This window comes from Sinocyclocheilus anshuiensis, unplaced genomic scaffold, assembly GCF_001515605.1.
Source record: "Sinocyclocheilus anshuiensis isolate Anshui unplaced genomic scaffold, SAMN03320099.WGS_v1.1 scaffold24, whole genome shotgun sequence".
In the NCBI taxonomy this organism is placed as follows: domain Eukaryota; kingdom Metazoa; phylum Chordata; class Actinopteri; order Cypriniformes; family Cyprinidae; genus Sinocyclocheilus; species Sinocyclocheilus anshuiensis.
This window is the reverse complement of record NW_015557090.1, coordinates 416669-431681: the sequence shown is the minus strand read 5'-3', so window position 1 is coordinate 431681 and position 15013 is coordinate 416669. Positions and strand designations below refer to the sequence as shown.

Here is a 15013-nt window from a genome sequence, read left to right as displayed (position 1 = left end):
GAGGCCCAGGGAATGGAGACTCCACCCCAAGGTGGAGGAGTTAATTTGGCAGAGGTTTGGCAGTGCGGAACTGGACCTGTTTGCCTCAGAGGAGTCGACCCACTGTCCCTCCTGGTTCACCCTCACACCTTCAGCTTCGTTAGGGCTGGATGCCATGGTGCAGGAGTGGCCGTTGCTACATCTGTACACTGCCACTTTGCCATACTTAATGCAAAGCCTGAAATATCTTCTTTTAGACAATTAGAAGATGGTGACGTGCATTTCAGGCGTCTAGGTATGGTCGTGGTGGCGCACTTACGTTACATAACTTGACCATGCGGATGGCCAATAAAATTGGCTTGTTTCCATATTGCTTCAGACACAGGCTTACACAGAGACATTCCCATAGTGTCAACATCATGACACAGCATTGAGTTCCCTCTCATTGAACCAGGTTACATACATAACCTGAGACAATATTTGTTATGTAAAACATAACTAAAATACAATATTTATTTATTTAGCAAAGTAAGTATTGTATGAGTGTGCAATTTTGTATAAATTCATACAATCACCATCTGACTGATGAGCAGATCACACAAAACCTTACGAAATAGATCGTACAAGTTCGCAACAAATTTACCAAATTGTAAAATACTTATGATTTGTCTTGAGAATGTGTTGGGTAGCCCTGTCCAAAATCCCTGTATATTAAACATCAGATATGTTCTAATTGGTTGTTTGTGTCATAAACAGCATTTTAGCTTCTATTGCAGACAGTCAAATTACCTGGTAATGGAAACTTGTTGCGCTGCAAGTAGTAGAGTGACTCAGAGTGCTTTAGCTGTGACTATATTCAAATAATACTGTGGAACAGTCTCTCGTACCTTATTGCTTAATTGTATTTTTCAATTTTAATTTAAATTTGAAATGCAAAATGTGAAAATGAGTGCCATATGAATTTTTGACCAAATCATGAAGCACTTGCTTCCATCTATAGATATATGAGAGAAGGTTCATGTGAAGCCGTGACAGCAACACAAAGGCCCCTCACCTGATAAAAGAAGTCGGGCACTGTTGCTCTGTCTGGTCTCCCCTGTGTATCGGTGCCGTGTGGTACAGCGATAAATATTCACTGCATCCTCTGACTGCACATCCAAAATATACAAGGCCCCCGTGGATGTAATAAGATATCTTGGTCCTGAAAAAAGAACAACATATTGTGGTTAGACTCGCTAACCCCAATTAAAGGCATATACCATTCTGTACTGTTATTTGACTTCATATTCCATCAAAAACAAATGTATGTAAAACATTTATTGCTTTCACAAGATAAGAGAATCCACACGTGATGTCTCTTTGAAGCCAGTGCTGGCAGACCTGAGGGAGCGGAGTATTGAACTATTGGACGTGACTGTTTTGCAACTGAGCCAATCGCTCAGTCAGTCGCCCAAAGCTTGAAACAGAAAAAGCTTTCAACAACTGCAGCCATTCTTACAGTTCACACATACACAGCCAGAGAAACGTTACAATTATGATTGTTAGTCCTTGAAATCTTATTCAATTGTTTTCAGGATTATATTGCGTACAGTAAAATGACTGGATAAATGGACATACATTACTGTGATGTTGATGCGTACGAGATGAGAAATGGATCTTGTGGTGCACAGGGGTTGAAAAGAGAGAGAGACAGACAGAAAAGGAGAAATAGAGAGTCTGCAGCTATAGCAAGCAATGACCTAGTTAGAAATGAGAGTCCAGCATTTGATTCCCTAGAGGGGGTTCTAGCTCCTAGTTTACATGCAGTCGTCTGAGACCTGCTACCAGCAGTGCAATGGAAAACTGGGAAAATACACTGTTTTGAAAAGGTTAAAATTAGAAAGGGTGGGGGGAAAAAAAGGAAAAAAAGGGAAATTCAAGTATGATTCTTAGATTAGCTGAGCTGTGTTGTGGAATTTGAGGATCACATAATTTCACAGCTATTACATGGCACTTTTTCAGTAAGCGATGATTGTGATTACATATGTGAGAGCTTACACCCTTTTAAATTCAAGAGAAACCTTTTGATCTGACATTAGAATAGAATAGAATAGAATAGAATAGAATAGAATAGAATAGAATAGAATACACATCTAGCTCCGGTAGAATTTCCAAGCAAACACATTTAACACAAGCACATTTTTGACACCACCACACACTGTTTGCATGTATTAAATGTCAAGCCATGTGCACAAATACACACACTGTCTTTAAATTGAGACTCATGTCATGACTAGGCCTATATGGAATCTGCATCCACATAATTCAGTAGAAATCTTCACAGATTTCCCTGTGAATTCCCTACCCCCTGCAATTTTTTGTATGTATGTTGTCAAATTTTAACTTGCTTTCAGGTATTACCAGTTACAGTAATTGACCAACTAACAACATATTTAACTCCAATGTCATCTGCTGACGCTTCACGTGGGTGACAGAAGGCCGGACAACATGTTCCCAGCTAATCAATGTTAAATCCAGGATCCAGACTGCCTGTTCTTCAGGGGATGAGAGCACTAATCAGGGATGATTAAGGTCAGAGTTCGTGGTTAACCCTGGACTTCTCAACCCGCTCACTTCACCCTCCTGCCACCCGGCCGACACAAGACCATACTGGGACATGGAGTTTGAATACAAGTGCCAGGAGTCATTTAAGGACTAAATTGGTAAATCTCCGAAAACTTATCAAGAACTTGTCCATCTTTCATTTTGCAAAATCAACAGCAAGAAATAAATTATATTTAGCATCAAGAAAATGTTGAAATAAACACTGTTTATGCAGTTAAATGGTTGCATTCCCACATATTTATCATCCAATTTATATCATGCATCCTTTGTCTTTCATTCATTCTCCAATTGTTAGCATGAATAATTCATTTGCAGTGCAGCCCCGGTAGTGCACCAAGACACAAGACAATAACCTTTTCCACTTCACATCCATCTCCAAAATTTGTCGAAAATGACAATGAAAAATACCCTAGATGTTCTGGGTGTGTAAATGAACTAAAAGCTTATGAAGCTGAAAAGACTGAAATTTGGTCTCTCAATTTCAACCATCACAACTCTCAGCGATGCATCTGTTTCATGACTCTGGGTTGCGTTCATGGACTTGAGTCATTCAAGCAAACAGACAGCCTCTCATATTTCCTCCATAAATTATTGAATTTTGTTGCAAACCATGCAAAAAAATGGCCGGCAGCCACAGAAATGATTCATCTATATTTCAAAAGGATAAATGCATTGTGCATGATGTGCCGTATGAAATAATCATGCATCTGGAGTGAGGTTGATACTGCATTCTCTGTGCATGATTTACTGTGGATGCTGGGTTAGTCAACATGAAAATACATTTGCTTTCTTAATTCGGGTTGAATTTAATTTAATGCAAAAGTGATTCATTGATATTTCTTCTGCAATAAATCAGAATAAACACAACATATAACACAAAATAATAATTAAATACTGACATCATAGAAATGCGGATTTGTACGGAGTCATGGTGTGGAAAAAATGGGGTGGAAGGAAGAATTTTTTAAAAATCTTTTGCATTTGCTCACAAAACTTTTGTGTTCCCCCAAGAAACTTTGCATTCGCTCACAAAACCAGTTGAGTTCATACAAACACTTCCTGTTTACTTTACAGCTTGCAGTGGTTCAGCCAGCTCCGTACATTGGAGCGGTTCAAACAAATGCTTAATGAAGCTTTTTATTTCTAAGGGGGAAAAATGCTTAACATGCAATTTAGTGTGTTCATATTCTGGGCTATTCTGCTTGTCTGTAATGTATGCTTTATTAATAAGCTGTGTACTGAATTTGGTCCTCCAATGTCACTGTTTTAGTACATTAAAGTGCTCATACGATGCGATTTCAATTTTTCCTTCTTCTTTGGAGTGTTACAAGCTCTTGGTGCATAAAGAAGATCTGTAAAGTTGCAAAGACTAAAGTCTCAAATCCAAAGAGATATTCTTTATAAAAGTTAAGAGTTAACCACGCCTACCTAAAACGGCTCGTTCTAACACGCCCCCACATGTCTATGTCACGATGTGGGAAGATTTGCATAACACCGCCCAAAAGTTTCAAGAAATTACAGGAAAATGTCTGCCCCTTTGCAACCCTAATGTCAAGCCATTTGCCAACTTAGCAGACATTACAACCATTCTATGTCAGATATTTATGGAATTTGCATGCTTGTCTGACAGATTTTGATAATTGAACGGATCATTTTGCATGTGATGGCTCACACGATGAAAGAATGTTTAGAAGTTGTGAAGAGTTTGACAATTTCACTGAGAACCAGCTCATCAGTTTTCATCAACAAGCCATGTGCACTTAATTATTGTGCAAATTGTAGACAATTGTACTTACTCGTTTGCACAAGTGCCAGAACAAACAGAATTTGCTTAACAGTAAGAAATTCAAATCTGGTCTGAACAAGAAACTAACTGTTCAGACATCTGAACGGATTTGTTTTGAGAAAAAAACCAAAAAAACTCTCATACGAGAACAGCAGCTAACAAAACTAGCTAAATCTTTGGCTCTACCAAAGCAATTGAGAAAAACTTTAATATTTTCAGTTTTCATTTTAATTTTAGCTTTAGAAATGTTGTTTGGTAATTTTTATCATTTTTTTTAAATGTTTATATTGTTTTTCATTTCATTTATTTTTAGTACATAAAGTTTCAGTTACATAGTTACAATTACAATTACAAATACAGTTACAAGTTTTTTATTATTTTATTATATTTTATTTCAAGTAACATTTTTAGTTCATATTTTAGTTTTAGTTAATGATAATAACCTACAAATAGTAGACACTGTGGAAGATGAAAATAATGCGAACTAAAGGGGCATTTACACGACACCATTTTCAACAAAAAATAGAAAAAAAATGTATGCGGTTTGGTCATTCATTTACACAATGACCACGCATGCACTGCAAGTTTCAGGCGTGACAACCGCATTTAAATGCAAATGGGAACACGACTCACGCCCGAACCTGCCATGAATGGCAGCGTAGTAACCATAGCAATGTTAAACGCAGATTAGCTAGTTTTGTGTTAGCCGCTGTTGACAAAACAAACATTAGACTGCGAAGACATGCGGAAATCTGCAAAACGTTATTAAATCGCCGTCGTCGGGAGAGGCATCATAATCTAGTTTTGTTCTTTAAACTGCTGTTATTGAACACAGCCAACACTTTCTTGACCGCAACTGCTCGGTCCACAATACACCTCTCTCCGCCATCCTGTCAGATCTGAGGTAAACAGTTGACGCCTGACACACAATACACCTCTCTCTGCCATCCTGTCAGATCTGAGGTAAACAGTTGACGCCTGACAATACACACACATTGGCGTGCTTCTCCTGACATCATCATTAACAATTAGTTGTTCAATTCGGTTCTGTACAAACCCCATAGCATTTCTGTAAATGTGGTTGTCACTACCTGTATTTATCAGGAGTTAATGCGGTTGTTGAATGCAGTTGTCACTCCCGTATTTTAGTGAATTATGTGTGTACAGAACAGGATTAAGGAGTAAAAGGTGAACTGACAATTTAGCGGCAGTGTGTATGTAGCCAATGACAGCATTTTGGGGTCTGAAAATGCAATCTTTTAAAAATGTGTTTCAAAGTGCACGTTTTTGAAAATGATACTGTTATCATCTCAGTGTAAAATACAAAAATGTAAATTTGTGAAAATGGTGACGTCATGTACATGCGTATTACATGTGTTTGTGTAGTGTTTCTTTACAAAGAGACATCACCAACTACTGGCCTGGCATGCATAATACAGTGTTTTAAGTAATTTTTATCGATCCATGTGAACGGGGATCACTTTGACAAGATTGTCACATTGTACACAAAAAAAAAAAGCAAAGAAAAAAGTTTTATGTTTTTAGCACATCGTTGTCATGCAAACATAGCCATTGCCAGTCTTGGCAATGAATTATGGCAATTGTTAGATAATAAAAATAAAAAATTAAATATATACTATATATGTGTGTCTGTACAATATATACATGCAATTTTCTAAGATATATACTGTGTGTCTGGTGGCTGAGCAGTCTGAGCTTAACCAGAGGGCTTAACCTTTACTTCAACAATCTATGTTGAATATGCACCATCAGTGACTCATGCATAGCCCAACTACAGCTGCGCTGTGACACCATGCTGCATCTTTTGAAAATGAAAAGGCTAGGTCACTTAGACCTGCAGGACACAAGGTAACCGTACTTGTGTCGTGTAACGATCATTAAAACTCTTCACCATATTCTTCAGCCCACAGACGAGGTCATGAATGCGATAGTTGTATCTCACCCACCCATCTGTAGAAGCTGCCCATATACACTGGAAATATTAGGTCTCTTCAAAGAAGCTCTTCAAAGGAGCAGCCTTAAAGCACTGAAAAGCTACAAATGAACATTATATTGTTTGTTTTGGTAAAATTATTCATATTTTTATCTGTAGCATGTAATATGTGCCATTAGTGGCAGCAGACGGAATTGTCTTTCCCTAAAAAGTCTAAATGTCTTTCCCAAACATCTCCCTTGTCTTCCACTGTCAGCAGAGTACAAAATTCAGAATTTAAGAACAGGTTCCCTTTCAATTTATCAGTTAGATTTAAACTGAATTGGCCACACCCACAGGAAGTTGAATTGGAATAAAAGAATGATGAATTTATGTATTTTTAAGGCCTATAAACCTTCGAACTTCAATGATTTTTTTTTTTAACTTAGCAAAACTTTAAAAGAAGGCAAATTTGTTTTCTAGTTAAAATAACTTTAATTCTACTTAATTCATTTCAGTTTTAAACCTCAATATAAATTGAGTTCAAACGCACTTTGATTGAGCCAGTGTTGCTGTGTTGGGCTTGTCAGGATGCTCAAACAAACAATATGAAAATCAATATTAAAGCACCACAGAGCCACAGGGTTTACACTTCTCGGGGAAATCAGTGTAAAAAAAATAACTGATTTGTATTTGCCCACCTTATTTTGCAACGTGGAAGTAAGCTGTTTTCTGTAAGTGTGCGAGACTTCCGATTAAGTAAACAGTGAAACTATTTGCACTACAAACCAGTGTGTTTATAATTACAATAATATTTAAACAATAATTTAATAAGAAATACTAGTTTGCAATATCAAGCAACATAGCAAGCTGTTTTGTGCAGCTAAAATAACTGAAAGCGGGTGACAAAGGAAGCCTTGCATAATAAAGTTACAAATGGCCGTACCTGCTTTTATGTTAAAGGGGACATCGGATGCAAAATTCACTTTTACATGGTGTTTGAACTTAAATGCGTGTTGTGTACACAACCACCCTATAATGATAAAAATCCACCGAGTACTTGTTTTTATATCCCCACAAATTCTAAGCACTTTCTCAGAGCAAGCAGTTCACAGATTCTTGGCAAAGTGACGTCACTTTGCACAGGCCCCTCCCACGACTGTTGATGGACACTGGCGTTTTAGCATAGACCCGCCCTGAGTGAGCTGCAAACAGTCCGCCATTGTTTCTATGCCGCAGCAGTTGTAGACAAGAATGGCTCCTAAACCATTGAGGTGTTTTGTTATTGGATATAATAATGAACATTGCAGTCATCATTTACTCCCGAGATCGGAGCCGCTGAAGACGCAGTAGATTGCTTTAGTTTTTGAAGAGCACCATGCTTTACCATTTGAGCTACAGGAAGGCTTATACACATACAGTAGTCATTTCCGAGGCATTAACTCTTTTTCACACCAGAGATGAGTTACTTCTCACTGCAAGTAGCGTGCATTCACTTAACAATTCAAATGGGGTGATTTCCAGCATTAAGATCCTATTTAGCAGCCGTAAGGGAGGTTTGCTCACGTGACATGTTCCCCACTGAATTGAGATTGCCTGTTCACTGGCAGAAATGAGACACTTCAAGCTTTGCACGCAGCTTAATTTGATCTACTTGAGATTGCGACTTCCTACACATTGTGTAATTAACGTCTGATGTGACTAATTAAGTTGACGGTGAGAAAAGAGGGGTAAAAATGGAAGAGAGTCTTAAGCCCTAGTCTTGGTCCGTGCTCAGAGTTGAAGATGGCGAGGATTGTAAATATTTTCCCCGTTGACTGATTACACTGAACTGCTTGTCGTGGGGTCTTTATTAGGACGCTAATGAGAACCGCTGATGACAGCCTGCCTGAAACGATTGAGCTATATGAATCTCAAAAAGCAATCTATAAATGAAACGCATTATGCTGTGCCCCATTCAACTCAGAATTTCCAACAGCCTACTTAGAAAAGTGCAATGAACTCCTCTTCAAATTGGATGCTTGTGCTGAAATGTACAATTACATTTAGCTGAAATGTGGGTGTGTGATATCATACGTACATGGGAGCCAAGGGAGATCTACACAGTTGATGATAAATGCTCACTTTTAAGCAAATACAATGGATCAGTGAGCCAAAGCGATCACAATGCAATCTGTTTAGCAAGCATTCACAGAGACAGGTGTGTAAAAAAGATACTCTGCATTAATAATCGTACACCTGCAAAATTTTGTTGCAGCATGCCAGGAGATTGGCACACTGTACCATTGTCATGTTTGTTCATATATCAAGCAGGAATATCCCACGACTGACTTTGAATGGCATATGCCATTATTTTTAGCTGTAAATGCTACATCTTTTACACACCAACCTATAAAGATAAACACGCAACAGGTTATTCTTCCATTATAGACAAAATGTCAAAGACATGACAAATATCTGCTTGTGTATTCTTTCTGAACTCTTGTAATGGCTTTTCAGACAAGTAAAGTCATGTAAAGTGTCTTTAATTAAAGCTATTGTAATTGACATTTCCCTAAAAAGTCTAAATGTCTTTCCCAAACATCTCCCTTGTCTTCCACTGTCAGCAGAGTACAAAATTCAGAATTTAAGAACAGGTTCCCTTTCAATTTATCAGTTAGATTTAAACTGAATTGGCCACACCCACAGGAAGTTGAATTGGAATAAAAGAATGATGAATTTATGTATTTTTAAGGCCTATAAACCTTCGAACTTCAATGATTTTTTTTTTTAACTTAGCAAAACTTTAAAAGAAGGCAAATTTGTTTTCTAGTTAAAATAACTTTAATTCTACTTAATTCATTTCAGTTTTAAACCTCAATATAAATTGAGTTCAAACGCACTTTGATTGAGCCAGTGTTGCTGTGTTGGGCTTGTCAGGATGCTCAAACAAACAATATGAAAATCAATATTAAAGCACCACAGAGCCACAGGGTTTACACTTCTCGGGGAAATCAGTGTAAAAAAAATAACTGATTTGTATTTGCCCACCTTATTTTGCAACGTGGAAGTAAGCTGTTTTCTGTAAGTGTGCGAGACTTCCGATTAAGTAAACAGTGAAACTATTTGCACTACAAACCAGTGTGTTTATAATTACAATAATATTTAAACAATAATTTAATAAGAAATACTAGTTTGCAATATCAAGCAACATAGCAAGCTGTTTTGTGCAGCTAAAATAACTGAAAGCGGGTGACAAAGGAAGCCTTGCATAATAAAGTTACAAATGGCCGTACCTGCTTTTATGTTAAAGGGGACATCGGATGCAAAATTCACTTTTACATGGTGTTTGAACTTAAATGCGTGTTGTGTACACAACCACCCTATAATGATAAAAATCCACCCAGTACTTGTTTTTATATCCCCACAAATTCTAAGCACTTTCTCAGAGCAAGCAGTTCACAGATTCTTGGCAAAGTGACGTCACTTTGCACAGGCCCCTCCCACGACTGTTGATGGACACTGGCGTTTTAGCATAGACCCGCCCTGAGTGAGCTGCAAACAGTCCGCCATTGTTTCTATGCCGCAGCAGTTGTAGACAAGAATGGCTCCTAAACCATTGAGGTGTTTTGTTGTTGGATGTAATAATGAACATAGCAGTCATCATTTACTCCCGAGATCTGAGCCGCTGAAGATGCAGTAGATTGCTTTAGTTTTTGAAGAGCACCATGCTTTACCATTTGAGCTACAGGAAGGCTTATACACATACAGTAGTCATTTCCGAGGCATTAACTCTTTTTCACACCAGAGATGAGTTACTTCTCACTGCAAGTAGCGTGCATTCACTTAACAATTCAAATGGGGTGATTTCCAGCATTAAGATCCTATTTAGCAGCCGTAAGGGAGGTTTGCTCACGTGACATGTTCCCCACTGAATTGAGATTGCCTGTTCACTGGCAGAAATGAGACACTTCAAGCTTTGCACGCAGCTTAATTTGATCTACTTGAGATTGCGACTTCCTACACATTGTGTAATTAACGTCTGATGTGACTAATTAAGTTGACGGTGAGAAAAGAGGGGTAAAAATGGAAGAGAGTCTTAAGCCCTAGTCTTGGTCCGTGCTCAGAGTTGAAGATGGCGAGGATTGTAAATATTTTCCCCGTTGACTGATTACACTGAACTGCTTGTCGTGGGGTCTTTATTAGGACGCTAATGAGAACCGCTGATGACAGCCTGCCTGAAACGATTGAGCTATATGAATCTCAAAAAGCAATCTATAAATGAAACGCATTATGCTGTGCCCCATTCAACTCAGAATTTCCAACAGCCTACTTAGAAAAGTGCAATGAACTCCTCTTCAAATTGGATGCTTGTGCTGAAATGTACAATTACATTTAGCTGAAATGTGGGTGTGTGATATCATACGTACATGGGAGCCAAGGGAGATCTACACAGTTGATGATAAATGCTCACTTTTAAGCAAATACAATGGATCAGTGAGCCAAAGCGATCACAATGCAATCTGTTTAGCAAGCATTCACAGAGACAGGTGTGTAAAAAAGATACTCTGCATTAATAATCGTACACCTGCAAAATTTTGTTGCAGCATGCCAGGAGATTGGCACACTGTACCATTGTCATGTTTGTTCATATATCAAGCAGGAATATCCCACGACTGACTTTGAATGGCATATGCCATTATTTTTAGCTGTAAATGCTACATCTTTTACACACCAACCTATAAAGATAAACACGCAACAGGTTATTCTTCCATTATAGACAAAATGTCAAAGACATGACAAATATCTGCTTGTGTATTCTTTCTGAACTCTTGTAATGGCTTTTCAGACAAGTAAAGTCATGTAAAGTGTCTTTAATTAAAGCTATTGTAATTGACAATGCAAACCAATAAAACACATCCTGCTGCTGACTCTGAATCAACGGGAGGGAAGCCTTGATGAGACTTGAGATGCCTTAAGTGTTATGTGGCTTAACACTTCATTTTATCATTGGCCAAGTTTATATCAAGCATCAGCAATTTTTATTGAATTAATTGCAGACATGGGTTGGCCAAATATAGAAAAAAAAAATTATTGTACTGCAAATAAATAAATAAATCTTACCATGTAATGCATGGTAAAATAAAGTCTTATTAATGTAAAAATGGAAAAAGAAAAGGAAAAAAAGAAGAAAAATTTTTTTGGTAGAAATGTATAAAAAATGCACGAATTACATTATAGTGAACAATGAACGATAGCATACGTATAAATTAACAAAAACCTAGACTACTAAATATTCTAAAAAAATATTACATGCATTTGAATTGCATATAAAATCTCCATCTATTTGGATTACATAGATTTAACATAAACTAATAAATGTAAAACACAAAACACAGATATAGCATAAACTGATAATTTAATTTCATTTTAAATACAAAATAATATATTATATTATTGTTCATATTATATACTTTTTATTTTATATACTTTACATGAATTTACATTTTAACTGAATATTACTTGTTCCACAGCTATCCATATCTTAACCATGTTTATACTTTTTTAACTGAATACATTTGTTGTAACAGTGGACAGATTTATGCTTATTGTTAGCAATTTGAGTAAATGTATTTTGAAAACATGATTATTTTAATAAAATCAAATAAATAGTTAATAATACACTTTTGCCATGATTTTTTTTTTTCTTTTTCTTTTTCGGGTGCAGAAATCTATGGAAGCCCATTTCCAGCACTGCAAAAAAAAAGGTAATTGCGACTTTCTATCACACAATTCTGCATTTTTTTCTCGGAATTGCGAGTTATAAATTCAGAATTGCGAGATATAAACTCACAGTTCTGACTTTTTCTCAGAATTGCGAGATATAAACTCACAGTTCTGACTTTTTCTCAGAATTGCGTGATATAAACACACAGTTTTGAGATATAAAGTCAGAATTGCGATATATAAACTCACAATTCTGACATTTTTTTTTCTTAGAATTGCGACTATATATCTTATACTTAACACGCAATTGTGAGATATAAACTCGCAATTCTGAGAAGAAAAGAATTGCGAGATATAAACTCACAGTTCTGACTTTTTCTCAGAATTGCGTGATATAAACACACAGTTTTGAGATATAAAGTCAGAATTGCGATATATAAACTCACAATTCTGACATTTTTTTTCTTAGAATTGCGACTATATATCTTATACTTAACACGCAATTGTGAGATAGAAACTCGCAATTCTGAGAAGAAAAGACAGAATTGCGAGTTTATATCTCACAATTGCGTGTTAAGTCAGAATTGTGAGATATAAACTTGCAATTCTGAGAACATATCAGTCTTTTTTTCCCCTTAGAACTGGACTTTATAACTGGCAATTGCGAGTTTATGTCTTACAATTCTCAGAAAAAAGTCTGAATTGTGATATACAAACTCGCATTTGTGAGAAAAAAATTCAGAATTGCGAGATATAAACTCGCAACTGCGAGAAAAAAAGTCTGAATTGTGAGTTTTTATCTCGCAAATCTGAGTATTTCTCGCAATTGCGAGTTTATATCACAATTCTGAGAAAAAAAGTCAGAATTGCGAGTTAATATTTTTCAGTTCTGAATTTATAACTCGCAATTGCGAGTTTATATCTCACAATTCTGAGGAAAAAAGTCAGAATTGCAAGACGTATAGTCGCAATTGCAAGAAAAAGTCAGAATTGAGAGAAAAAGTCGCAATCACTTTTTACAATTTTTTTTTTATTCAGTGGTGGAAACGGGCTTCCATAGAAATCTTACCCATTTCATTTATGTATGACAAATATGCAATACAATAAGTTTATTAGTTTGTGTTAAAATGGATGGACGGATATTTTATAAGCAACTCAAACACACAATCCTTAAATTTAGGCCTATTTTTATTTTATTTATTTATTTTTGAGTAATACCTGCTTTACCTAATATTAACAAACTTAATTTTATTCTAAAGTGTTACCATTTTTAATTTCAGCATATGTCATATCATTAATTTTGCACATTGTTTGACCTATGCAGTTCCACATTATATTAATAAGTTGTATTCCAAGGAGCTTTTTTGTTATTGTGTTAGCTCTTCACTTGATGTCCAAAGCAAAATATGAGTTCTGAAGCAAAACCAGTTGCGAACTACTGGTATGAATCAAATAACACGTTATTATCATCTGATAGCATCAGTGTACCGCGGTACCCCCACAGTAAACAAGCGTATTGAATGGCCTCCCTTTATCCTTAGTGAAACTGCAAGATAGCAAACAGCCACACAGCGTACGGAGGACAAGAACACACGACTGCCTGAGCGAGGGAGGAGCTGTGTGTTACTGGATGAATAACAATCTCAAGACATCAGATGCCTTGTCACACACTGTCTCACATTTCTCCTGCATTTTTCTCTCCGCCTTTCTCGACGTACATTTTTTTTTGCATCTCCTGTTTTTGTCTTTAAGAGCAGGCAGCACTGGCTGACAGCGACACTTACAGCACACTGGCAATATGTGACCGAAACCTGGAGAATGCTCACAAAACACATATTTGGCATGACTTCAATAAAGCGTGTTCTTTTGTGCTAACACCCCGTTACTTCCCTTCTCCTCTCTTATGGCCGTGTTGCGCTCACCTCATTAGTTGTGCCTGGAGAGAGGAGGTGAGACGGTTACTGTGACAACCAGAGAGATAGCGAGACAGGGAAAGCTAAGCATGTCTGCGCTAGACTCTGAGAGTGTGATGTGTCAGGTGTGGGACTTGGACAAGAACTGTATCCTGTTCATATCAGAAGAATAAAGCAAAGGAAAGGTGCAACAAAGATGTCAGCTCCAGAATAAATGCCGTCTCGGCCATCATTCCTAGCATTTTTATAGCAACATGTACATTCAATTGCTGAAAAAAAAAATAATAATAATTCTGTCATTATTGCTCACCCTCATGTTGTTCTAAAACCATATGCTTTATTTATTTTTTCATGGAACATTTTTAGAAATTTTTTTTTCCCCCTCGGAAATGCAGTTCATAGTGACTGCAGCTGCCAAGGTAAAAAAAAGAACAAACAACACCATAAACAATGATCCATATATCTCTTGTGTTATATTCCAAGATCCTCAAAGCCAAAACAAAAGCTTTGTGCAAGAAACAATCTTAATTATATTTAAAATTGTGATTCTGTCATTGGTGCCCAAACACCATTGGTGCTTGCTTGTGTTGTTGCCAAACGTGACATGCCAACTCGAATTAGTGGACTGAAAAATTAAAAGGAATATTTTCAGTGAATAATGACTTATTTTTATCTGCTCCTCAAGACCATGTGACTAGCTGAGACCAGCTCATTCAAGCAGAGTCCAGGTCGGAACCAAGCACTCGTGAAAATATTTTGTCTGGACTCAAACACCATAACACCACAATAAAGACAACATTTTCATTCGTGGGTATCTTTAACAATCATGTTTCTATTTGAAATGGATATAAGAGATACACTTAAAGGGGTCATGAACTGAGAAATCAAATTACCCTTGATCTTTTGACATATAACAGTCAATGTACTATAAAAAACATCCTGTAAGTTTCAAAACTTGTGAAACTGTTAACCAATCATAGCAGTGGGCGTTTACTTGCGAGTCTCGAATGCGCTCTGCCTATAAAAACAGACCGTTCTGCAGAGAGGCTCAAAAACAGGATAGAAAATAGCCTATTACTTCTAAATTATGAT

The 15013-nt window shown here is 36.8% G+C and overlaps 1 pseudogene; it reads right to left on the bottom strand.

Annotated features, from left to right (window-relative positions):
- The window catches only part of LOC107677084 (Down syndrome cell adhesion molecule homolog), a 124870-nt pseudogene that overhangs the window by 60074 nt on the left and 49783 nt on the right, over positions 1 to 15013 (bottom strand).